Here is a 12,058-nt window from a genome sequence, read left to right on the forward strand (position 1 = left end):
AAGTTTTGACCAGCATACTGATGGACCAGACAGAGAAGTCTCTGCCAAGTTGCTAATATACTTAAAATTATGCTTATACTTTCAGAACTTTAATACAGAATAATTCGGCTGGGGTATGCCCTAAAATTTGAGAAATGCTGCAAGACTTCTAATGACAAAAGTGGTCAGAAACTCCCAGTCACACTGACATCAAAGCACAGAGCTCGCGTTTAAAGAAGCAACCAACTTCTTTGCAACCAAAAATGGTGTACAAGAAATCAAATGAAGCAGGATGGAGAAGACAATAAAAACCCTGAAACTGAACTAGTTGTAGGGCAAAATACGACAAAGAGAATACTATCACACATGCTCATCCCTCCAAGATACATGTGTGCCTAAAGGGCTCACAAATATCTGATCTCTGGCTGTTTGCTACATTCAACATACAAAACCTGCTTCCTCTATTGCCTACAGCAACTATTTTAGGGTTTGTCTTTACAAGCAACAATCTAAAAAAAAAAAAAGAAAAAAAAAAAAAGTTGGGGGAGGAGGCCCGCACTGTTGCAGAGTTTTATATCGAACACCTCATGGCCTGCCACTACTGCTAAGACAATTACAGCATTTTAACAGCACATTCCCCTAAGGTAGCAAACAGTTAAGACCTTTATATACTCAAAGAGATGCCCTTCCACATTAGCATGGCCTATTAGCCACAAACAGGATTAAGAGCTCAGCAGATCCTCACAGAGCCCACATCTGTCAACATAACTCTTTCCCATAATGGATAGAAAGGAAGGTAACTTCTCAGCTTCACGGAGCACTTACTGGAAAGCTGATACTGCAATAATTAAAAAAAAAGGGAGCAACACAGAACAGCACAATCATGAAGACCCCTCAGGATCTCTTTACATTCTGAAAAAAAAAGCCACCTGTTACAGAACTTGTGGTCTTACAGAGCAGCCCTGCTGTTGCTCTGGTGGTCTTGGTACAGCAACCAACCTTAGCAGACCTCCAAAGGAGACAACAGCCAAGATCTCTTCACAGGACATTTCTCCAAGCATAACAGGACTTCCATTATCAGCCAAAAAACAGAGAAACCCAGACTGGCAAGCAACACAAATTTCTATTGGACATCATGGACATCAGTCCACCCACAGATGCTTCTTGCAGTGCATGATGGAGAGACTAGCACAGAGATCATTTTATTTTGGAGCACCTGGACCAAAGTAGTTGAATCAAGAGATGCCAGTTCCTTTCTCAAAGGGCTCAGATGGCGTTGGGAGCAGCTGGGGCACAGCTGTAAAAGGAAAAGCAAAACCCAGCCCAGTTCAGCAGAAAGAATTAATGCTCAGTTCCCTCAAACTCTGGTACCACTGTAAAAGATGTAAGTATCTCTCTCTGAGTGCAGTCAAGCAGTGCTACCTGCTGAACCAGGGCAGGTCTCCTGTGACTCTTCGTGAAGAAATTCTTTCAGCTCCTCTACACCACTGCTTCTTGGCTTCCTGGACAAGTCTTGTTGGGCTTCAAAGTAACAGGCAAGGGAGAAAGATGATGGAGAACAAAAATTTGTAATAAAAATGAACAAGGAAACAGCATTACATTACACATTAACTGCCATGGCCAAAAGATTTTGTGTATAGTTTATCTACCGTCCCATAAGCCTGCTCATATCACCTAATCAGCATGTATAGCTCATAAACATGCAAAAGCACTTCACTATTTAATGCACAGAAAAACACAATTAGATTTAAAATTTAAAAAAAAGATACTGTTTTGCTAGCACATGGATACAGCAGTGACCAGTGAGGAAACAGTCCACTCTCTCAGTTACCGTGCACACCTCCAAACCAGGGGCAACGAACCAGCGGTCAGCTAGGGAGTGTGACGGAGGGTTGTCACCTCACACGCAGCCATCTCCACCCCAGTCTGATGCTCTGGGGCAGCTTCAAAGCTCAACTGGTGTTCCACAGACAGAGGGTGTGAGCATGCGACCCCTGTCAAACATCTCATGTCTCGCACAAAGCAGTCCTATCACTCTGTGAACACCAAACACATCCCAAAAGGATCTTAAGCATACTAAGGACTCCCTAGAAGGAGGTCTTTCCGACATCCACCCTGGCAGCACCTGAAGATGCCTGGCTCTGTACGTGGCTCGTCTTTACCTCTGCATGCTTGCCAGTGCTGTCCATGCTCTTCTGTACCACCCTGTCTTTGTGGTCCACAGCTCCGCCAAAACCCTCACAAGGAGCAGAGTAAGAGACCTGCGCAAGCCCACGCTGGAAAAAGCTCTGAAGAAACAGGTAGTTCCTAGAGTTTCCTACGGGATAAGGGGGTATTTGACAGCTGCACCCAAAATTTCCCACAAAGCACGAGGGAAAGCAGCAGCTAAAATTGCCGTGATGAGGATCTGACAAAGATCAGTCAAATTTCTACCTACAAAGGCTGAGAACAGTCTAAAATCAGCTTTCGTCTTAACTTCAGTCTAGGAGGTCTGTATGCTATAAATAGGCCACTAAAAGGCAGTTAAGAGAGAGAGGGAGAGCAAAAAGTTATTAAAAATGTACTAATGAGAAACTCATTTCACTTTTTTTTTTTAACATGGCATCAGGGAATTCCTGCAAGACTTCTGATTCATTTAAAGGAGGAAATTTTTTAACAAAGCTAAAAATACCTGACAATTAAATTTTCAAAACTGAAGGAAACATGGAAACCCCAGGAGGTCCCAGCCCAGGGCAGCACTGCACCGGCTGATAAAAAAAACCTCATGCAGATTTTGGGCAGGATCGGGACCCCAGAACGGAAACCTCTATGACAGCAGAACCTTTATTTTCTCTACTGCTTTAAAAGAAGGTTTGAACCATAAGTAGTCTAGAAACGTAACAAAAAATACATTTTTTTTTTATTATTTTTGAGGTAACCAACAGTAAGGAGAACCAAAAAAGCCACGAATCGAACTCACGCCAGCACATCGCAGGGACAAAACACGCAAAACGAAGGTCACGGTGCTTAAAAAAAGACACAAAAGCCGCATTTTTACATTCAGAACGGATTATCTCGATCTTTTCCTGGGTCATCTTTTAATACTTTCCTGACATTTGGGGTTTTTTTCCAACAGGCTGCCTAAACACGGGTCTCGGTCGCGTCTCAGCACAGCTGCACTCGCGACTGGGGAACCGAAATTAAGAAGGGGAAAAAAAAACCCCACCATAAAACCTGAAAGTCTCCCAGTCGCCAGTGTTTTTCAGAGCCGCTTTCCTCGCCCAGCCCCAGCCGTCCCCCTCGGGCGCTGCCGCTCAGCCCCCCGGCGCTCAGCCCGCGGCTCACCTGAGCTCCCCGCCCGCCCCGCCGCCCCCGGGCCTCCCCCGCGGCGGGGGCTCTGCCCGGGGCGGTTCCGCTCCGGGGCTCGGAGCCGCCGGGCCGGGCCGCCCCGCCGAGGGCCAGCGGGAGGGGTCCCCGCGCCGGCCGCGGCCCCCCCGTTCGCCCACGCAGCGCCGAGGCGGCGGCCCCCGCCCGCCTCCCGGCCCCCCGCCGCGGCACCCGGCCCGCACACCGCCCCTGAAAACTTTCCGGTTTGAGCCGCGCCGGTCGCCGGACCCCGGCGCCGCTCCCGCCGCCCCGGGAAGGAGCGCTCGGAGCCCAAGTCCGCAGGAAGTTGGCCCGCCCAGCAGCCGAGCCCGCCGCTCCCCCGGGCTCGACCCGCGCCCCCTCAGCGCTCCCCGCCGCCCCGCCGGCCTCCCCCGGGACAGCGGGCGGGAGCCGGCCGCCGCGCGTCCTTCCTCGGAGCTGCGCTCACCCGAGGGACCGGGAGGTACGCGCCGAGTCCGGGCCGGCCGCCGGCAACTTCCCCGCTCCGCCACACGTGGGGCCGCGGCGCGGGCGGGCTCCGCTCGGCGCAGGGGACGTGGCAGCTCCCGCCCGCCCGGCCGCGCCGCGCCGCGCCGCGCCGCCCGGAGGCTCCTCCCGGCCCCGCTCCGGCGGAACGCGGGGCGCCCCCTGCCGCACGCCGAGGGACCCGCTGCCCCGAGCCGCGCCCCCGTTCCCCGCCGCGGGGCGCTGAGGGGAGCTGCGCCGCCAGGGTGGGAGCGGAGGGACCGGGCAGGGGAGAGGCCGCCCCCCCCAGCGGTGGCCTGAAGGGAACCCGTGGGGTCGGTGGAGCTGGGTGAGTGACACCCGGCCGCCCTCCCGCCTCGGGCCCCTCCGGCGCCGGCCCGCTGGCTGCGCGGGACGGGTGCGCGGGAGGGGGCTGGGCAGGCGGGCCTGGGAGCCGCTGGCAGCCCCGGCGCCAGCCTCAGCTGCTGCCCGGCCCCGTGCCTGAGGCTGGCCCCACCGCAGGGCGGCTCTGCGTCCTCCCTGAGGAGACCTCTCGCCGTGTGCCCAAACAGCTGCAACCGGTAGAAAATGAAAGACCTCAGACAGCTATTTGCATTTTCTTCTCTTCAGGGTTGCACATTTTGAAAGTAAAAGGCATCGCCTGGTTGCAGAGCGCCTGACGCAAAGTTTTTGCTGAAAAGGTCAGCTGGGAGGAATCTCGCCCTTCTTCCAGGTTAATAACAGCTACAAAGCTGTCCCCAGTCTTACTGGTGTTGTCATTTTCCTCAGGCCTCTCTTGAAGCGCTGCCTGTGAGACCGTTCCTGTCAGGCACCTCAGTGTCACCTTCCTACACCTTCCAACTGAGTGACGCTAGACTGTCCTGTTGTCACCTCCTATTGCTGTTCTTTCTGCCGAAAACATCCATTTCTTCCCGTGCCGGGCAGATTTTTTAATCTCGAGGTGCACTGCCAATTTGAGATTAGAATCTGACTTTGAAGTTGTAAAGAAGTGCTGTTGCTGATGTTCAAATAACGCTGAACCGCTTAGGGCTAAAGCAGAGAAGAAATAAAATTGTGTTTTTCTAAAACATCTCTCACACTGTGGTTATCTCCAAGGGCTTGATGAAGTAATGTCAAGTAAAGGAGCACCTCTGAGTGCAGCAGCAGTTCTGTGCACAAAATGTACCTTTGAGCAGCGAAAGTTTTGGCATTAGACCGATCGATACTCATTTGGTAGGGCTGTTACGTATGTTTAGTGACCACCTGCAACACCATGAGAAATGTCCAATAATGGTCACCTCTTAAAACCATTAAGGAAAGATAAAGTGTGTGTATACATTAAATTCCTCCTTGGGCTGACTCTAGGTAAGAAACTGCAGCCCAGTAGATTTAAGGTTAAAGTGAATGTGTGAACCTTTGCAACTTATTCCAGTAGAGCTGTTACACTTAGAAAGCATGTAATTTGTTGATTATGAAGTTGTGTGTTTATGCTAAAGTACTCTGACAACAAACTATACCTGAACTTAAGTTTGAGTGGTAGATCTGTCTGACGCTGGGTGGCACGCCGTTAATTGCTGCTCTCACCGCTCTAGTTTCAGCAGTACTCCAGCAACAGGGCACTGGCAGTTAGGAAACACAGATGCATTTCTAAGCTTTAACCAGGAGGCAATACATGGACCATATAGGATTTCCCAATCTGCATCTGTCCGGAATAGATAGGATCAAGTGCATTTTTGTTTAGCTATTGATTTATTCACCCGGCTTCCTCAAATGCCAGAAGTATGTATGGGTTTTGTCCAAGAAAAATAGGGCTGTTCAGAGTATTGATTGCAGCAGTGGAGTCAGCAGTACAGCTCAGTAAAAGGTTCGGTTCATTTTAAGACATTGCACTGTTCTTTAATAAACCTGCACATCCTTTGGACGTAGATGTAAAAATCTGATGCCAGGATTATATTATTATCTTTATTATTTTATTTTTAATCTAGGAAAAATGTCTTTTCAGGTTGAGCTATCAGTGTGCAGTAATCTCCCCTTAAACCTGCTCAGAATTTTATGTATTTTTTATGTAGTACTGTAAAAGGATGGGAAATGCTGTTACCGAATTCAGTATTTTTTCCTTTTGTTGTGTCCTACTTCTGTGACAACAGCAGCTTAGTCTTTTAACAAATACGTATATTTTTACATATGTTCATGTAAGGAGAGAAGGAGAAAAAATCACACATAAACAGTAACTGAAGTGCAGTAACTGTGGTAGGTAGTTACAAGTTCAAATACAAAATGTAATTGTATGCGTGCATGTATGTATGCACTACAAGAGCCTTTCCCTGGAGAATTTTTTCCTGCTCTGAGAACTTACAGTGACAAAACCTTCCAGATGATATCTTTCCCAACTGGCAAAATATTTCCTGATAACGAGAAACAAATGTTGCTTGCCAAGGCTCTCTGGATTCCTGGTTTTCACAGACTCCAGCAGTTCTGGACTTGTTTTTCCTCACTGGGTGCCGGAGCCACAGCACTCTTACAGCAAATCCTTCCCACCTCTGTGCAGTTCCACCTTTGGGTTTTGCTGATGTCTTTACCTTTCAAGAACTCCTTTTCCTTTTGCTGATTTCATTTTGGTTCCACACTTTCTTCAGATTTACTCTGGACTCTTGTTTTCCTTAGTCTCTGTCCACACCATACTCCTGTGGGACCTCCCCTGAATCGCGTCGTCAGAGTCTTCTTTCACTCGTGTTTAATAGAGAGATCTAACATGGACATCTCCCATACAGCTACCTGTAACACTCAAGCTAGGTGATGCTGATCTGTCAAGTTTTGGATGGGAGGGTTGCGCCATGAAAGTGCCTATTTATGTTCACTGATTATAAAAAGTACATAAGAAGTAGATCAGGTTTAAACATTTAAAGCTGGGTGAGAGGAATTCCACCTTATGAGACTTCTCTGTTGCCAGTGAAGTCAAACTCCAAGGAATTTAAGTACTGAAAGATAAGGTCCAGAAATTTTTTGTCCTGGCAACAATGGTACCTGAGATGATGGATAACGAATGCCTTCTTTTCTAGCTCAGCAGCTACCTCAGAACGCAAGTGACCATTAGTTATTACTGTCTGAAAGTAGTTTGGTAGTCTCTGAAAAATGAGAAATCCACCTGGCTCTTATTCTGTATTCTCAGAGATGACTTCAGGATAGAAGTCACTCACTGAACTGTCCCAGAGACTATAGTGCTCTTTCTCTTCTGGAGGGGAGATCTTTGGAGCTCAGTCTGACTGTGGTAGAACAAGTGTATCAAAGAGGTGCTTTAAGGAGCAAATTGACTGTGAACTGGAAGTACCTGGAGGGGGGACAAGACTTCAGGAACAGGCTCTTCAGGATCCTGGATGGAAGTTAGAGCTCAACGTGTTCACACTAAGAAGAAGACTGAGACCGTTCAAGCAAATAAATAGTGAGAGTAATATACATTCAGTATGACTCGAAAAGTGTCAATACTGGTAATGTCTAAATTGAGAGGCTGCTTTCTTAAAAAAACTGCTCTAGTTCACAGAATAATTGAGCCCAGAAATTGTCATGACCTCTGTATATGTAGAAAGGCAGGGTAAATTATCATAGTGCTTTCTTCTGACTTTAGAAACTATGGAATAAGTTCTGCAAACAGCAAGCTGGTCCTCATTGACAAGGTAAAAGAAATGGTTTGCTCTGTCACCATCCTGCAGAACTCTTTTTTTCTGAACTCTGGATAACAGTTTCACAATCATCACAACCATTTGCTCAGTGTAGAGCCTAAAATAACCTTTAGAAAAAATGCGAATTGTGATGGAAAATAAAAGACTGGATTCATCTGCTGCTATTAACTTGGCATTGCTCCAATGAAGTCAGTGGAATTATAGTGATTTACAAAAGGAGAAATTCTGATTTATGAACACTTGAAGCTAAGACTGAAACACACTAGGACACTGTGCTTTTCCCCTAGAACTCCAGTTTGCAGCGGGACTCTTGGACTTCAGAATTCCTTTTTCAGGGAGACGTGATGTGTAATATTCTGAAAGATATTATAGAAATGTGATGTCACCAGAATTTTGGCTGATCTTACCTGAAAAGCATAAAAATATTACTCAGAAACTTCTGACAGATGATTTACATTTTGTGTGTTGGATACACTACAATAACTATTATACTTTGCAGGCTAATTCTGTAGTGCAGTCTTTCTACATTTCATTGGCTGTCAAATGTGATCAAATGACAGATTAAAAAAGTTCTTGATAATAATGGAGGATGTCATCTGCTTTCAAAGGCTTACAGATCCAAAACTGAGAAAGACTGAAAGAGGATAAATGTATAGTCTTACATTATGCTGTATCTTTCAGGTAGCTAAATATTGTGACTAAAAGTCAGATTAGACAGTTACATCTGTACCATGTTTTACAGAAGTGGAAAGATAAGTCATCGACATTGACAAAGCATTCTTCAGTACAGACTATTGATATAATGCTTTAGTAGATCTGCTTATAATTTTTCATGCTGTCTCCTCTTTTGGCACCGAACTATATGAAATTTACAAAAGCAACACCTGCAGCTCTGTAAATCACAACTGTTTTGAAAGTTGATGTCTACATCAACGTTTTCTTGTTCAATCATCATAAATACATTAAGTGACTTACAGTGAATCCCTGAAGACGTTCGCTTCAGAAAAGATTTTCTTTGCTTCAAGATGTCCTTCTCTCTGAAGAACGTGTCATACCAGCCAGACTTTCAAAATCTGCACTAGAAACACCATGGTGTAGTGCTGAGCAGCTTCCTGCAAGTTACTAAATGCTTTCAACTCCCATTGATCTTTCAGGAATTGAAGGAAGTTGACTACTTACAGGAAGAGCTGAGACCTTTGAAGAATCAAGTGCAAGTTAATTCTATTAGCGTACACAGTTGTAGTTACTTTTAGATATAGTTTGACATTTTCTATTTTTTCTTTTTGACATAAAAAAATACTTGACTGGCATACACCTACTGTCACTTCCTTCAAGATTCTCACACCAGCCATCAACTTCTTCTGTTGCTGTTGATGTTATCTTCAGTGTTAGAGGACAAAATGTTTTGGAGAAACTTAAGTGTAAGAAGCTTTTAGTTTTGAAAGTTAATGTGCAGTTCCGTGACTTTCAGCAGAAAAATCGCCTCCCTTATGTATATAAACATACTAATGCTGTGAGCTCTTTTGTATTTTTCCTAAATCACAGCAGCCAGACATCCAAATGGCTGATTTGGTTGTGGGCTTTTTCTCTGAATGCTCAGCCTAACTCCAGACCAGAGCTGTTGACTGCTCAATGATCTGTTGAAAGATCCAGTAGTATTTGGCACATAGATATTGTTTACAGCATGTCCTTTATTCTTTCTGGCACGTAACAGAGCCTTCTGCTTCCTCCTGCTTCACTGATTATCACCTTACAGTGACTGGGGAAGTAAAATAATATAATTAAAGGGAGTATAGGTATCCCCAGGGAAAATCAGAAAATCACATAGCAGTGTTATCCAGCTTTGCGCCTACCATGTTTAGCAGGGAGATGGGTCCTGTGCTTTTTTGACATAGATGTCACCATAGTTCTTTGTGATGGGCCTTCACATTTGAAGGCATTGCAAAATCCAAAAGCTTTAAGTCAGAGTGAGATAGATTCAACATTGAAATAAAATGCAGTCAGTGAGAATAATTAAACAGTAGGGTGCCTTAACAAGGAAGAAGTAGATCATTATAACTTAGTTTTTTTAAAAGTAGGAGTTAATATCTGTTTTATAAAATATGCACTAACCATCTGCAAGAAATTTACAGCCCGTGTGCTGAGGTTATGGGCTGGAGACATTGCAGTTCCTCTTGGTCTCAGGAACTATGAATCTGTGAAGCATTTCTTTTCTTCGTGGGTCATGGTGGAGTGAGCAGAACTGTGTCCGTAGTCCTTGCTTTGCTCATAGTACTTGCAGTTCTGTATTAGGCCAATGTCTGTAATTAAATCTCATCTCTCAGGACTTCAGATGATTTGCTGAAGTGATTAGGAAGTTTTCTCTTCCTTGCCCCCTCATTTGCCTGGGCAGAACTGATGTACTTTTATTTATCTTTTCCTCCACCAAAACCTTCGAAAGTGAGATGCTGGAGTGTGTGGACTGGTGGCTAGAGAGGGTGAAGATTTCAGAGTGGCTGTCTGGGATGTCTTGTTGGCAAGACAGCTTTGGGCTTAGGAAGAGAGATCAGTCAGGCTTGGACCATGAGGTGGACGTATGTGTTTATGGCAGAAGGGAGACGTCGGGGGATTATGGTTACAGTTGGGTAGAGGAGTGGAGTAGATTCTGGCAGTAGGTCGACTAGTTCCAGTGATATCACTAGTGATGTCACTGTAAGACATTTTCATATAGAACATGATAAAAAGAGAATGTTTGGTTCCTGTTTACCTGCTACTGAGAAGAGGTTTGTAACTTGACCGTAAAGACCTTCCTCGCTACCACATTTCTCAAAAGCTTGGGCAGAGTCTGCGGTTTATATTGTCATGCAAATTGAACTAGGCAATAAAGACCTGTTCCTCATAAAACTGTGCAAGTTTAATTCCAGCCTAAAAACCTTTTTATTTATTAATATCAGACTTTGAGATTTTAGGAGAAGCGTAAGGAACTCTGTCTTGTATCAGCAGTTCTTCCTGGGCTCAATTCCAAAGTCTTTCTCCACATTGTATTGGTGGGTACAATATCTAATATATCTGTGGACATGCTTGTCAATTCAGTTCTGTGGATCCCTGAGGCCAAGTTCATAAACCTTCTTTCCCCCTCCCCCAAGGTTTTATATCTATAACGCAAAGATATATATATTGCACTTTTTTTTCAGTGTTGGGAGAAGTGAAGGGGGGAGATACTCTTATCGCTTTCTCCTTCAGTCTAATAACTTGCATGAGTAGGTGCTACTCAGCATGAGCAGCGACTACAGGAGCAATCTCACAAAGGTGAGCTGGGCATGAAATTCTGTTTTGAAAGCGGGCCCACATGGAAGCTCACAGTCAGGGGTGGGGGTATTTGAAATAGTATGTTCCTGATGGCTCCAGGTTTGGAGTTCTGGTTTCGGATCTTTTTCCAGTGGAGATAAGCATGATTATTCACCCTAGCAGTTCGAATAATCTCTAGTTACATTTGGATTCTCACTGCTATGTATGTTTCATACTTCATCTCATACAGAATATTAGGGATTAGTTCTCTTCATCTCCACCTGTGTAGCTGGGTTTTCTCCTACAAAATTGAATAAGAAGAAAAATTCCAATGCATTTATACTCACAGAAAACCAGTCATGCAAAGCATTCGTTTATGAAAGAGAGATGGTTACACTGAGTCAATACTAATACAATTACCTACTTGAACAAGCTCAGCTACTCTATGCATTACCTAATTCTGCCTCTCTAGCTTCTTGCTGTTTTTTCTGTAAGGTTCTCTTTCTGCATTCTCTTATTCTTGTGTTTTCAAGAACCACCGCTAGCTAGAAATGTAGAAGTACACACTGTTGTCATGGAAAACCTGACTTACCTATACAGATATCTTGCCATCACTGTAAACAAAAAACAGATGCAAGATCTCTAAACTGTATTTACAGCTCTGAGACACAGTAGTGTATTTGGTAGAGTTAGCTGGGAGATATTTTTTTCAGTCAGTGGAAATCTTGAAATAAGCTCTTCTTATTCTGAACGGGACAGAAGTTTTCCTTATTCCAAGTGGGAAAAACCTTCTCTTTTTTTTGAGGGGCAGGAGGATGAGTGGGATGAGAGTTGTCTCTGCTAAACTGGTAAATAAAAACAAACTAGTTTTAGATGAGTTCCCATGTTTTACCTTAATCTGTTCCAAATATTTTCCTTCAATTTAAATTTCTTTTGTATGAGCTTCATCTCTAAATGGTGAGCAGTGTTGAAGTTAAACATATCTCATTTGGAGAACATCGAAAGAAGAAGATTTTCACTATTTCGTAATAGAAATTGTTTTGAAATTGATAGTTTCACATAAAATCCCCACTTCTGTAGAAATGGCACTTTCCAAAGAAAATTATTTAGATTAAAAAGTGTGACTGGTCTAGTTTATCACTGATTCTTAAAGGTGAAGACTGCTGGTTTGAAGTAATTTCTGTGACCCTCTGAAATCAATGGGGATCTTCTACTAATTTCTGAAGGTTGAATCAATAATTTTTTGCTAAGTGTTATGTGTCAAGATCATTACAAAAACAACTCAACAACTGGAAATAGGTTTCACTTAGGCCTTAGAGACCTAC

General features: G+C 44.5%; 1 protein-coding gene across 2 annotated transcripts in view; it reads right to left on the minus strand.

Moving 5' to 3' along the window:
• SMCO4 (single-pass membrane protein with coiled-coil domains 4) overlaps positions 1-3,905 on the minus strand; it is a 28,945-nt gene extending 25,040 nt beyond the window's left edge. The window contains exon 1 of one of the 2 annotated variants that reach the window (XM_075425715.1): positions 3,773-3,905. The gene's annotated coding sequence lies outside the window, so the exon portion shown is untranslated. Of the gene's footprint in view, positions 1-1,401; positions 1,425-3,772 lie in introns of those variants that run through there. The other variant, XM_075425803.1, reaches the window with a different exon arrangement.
• Between the last annotated feature and the right edge of the window lie 8,153 nt (positions 3,906-12,058).

Source organism: Opisthocomus hoazin, chromosome 1 (assembly GCF_030867145.1).
Source record: "Opisthocomus hoazin isolate bOpiHoa1 chromosome 1, bOpiHoa1.hap1, whole genome shotgun sequence".
NCBI lineage: Eukaryota > Metazoa > Chordata > Aves > Opisthocomiformes > Opisthocomidae > Opisthocomus > Opisthocomus hoazin.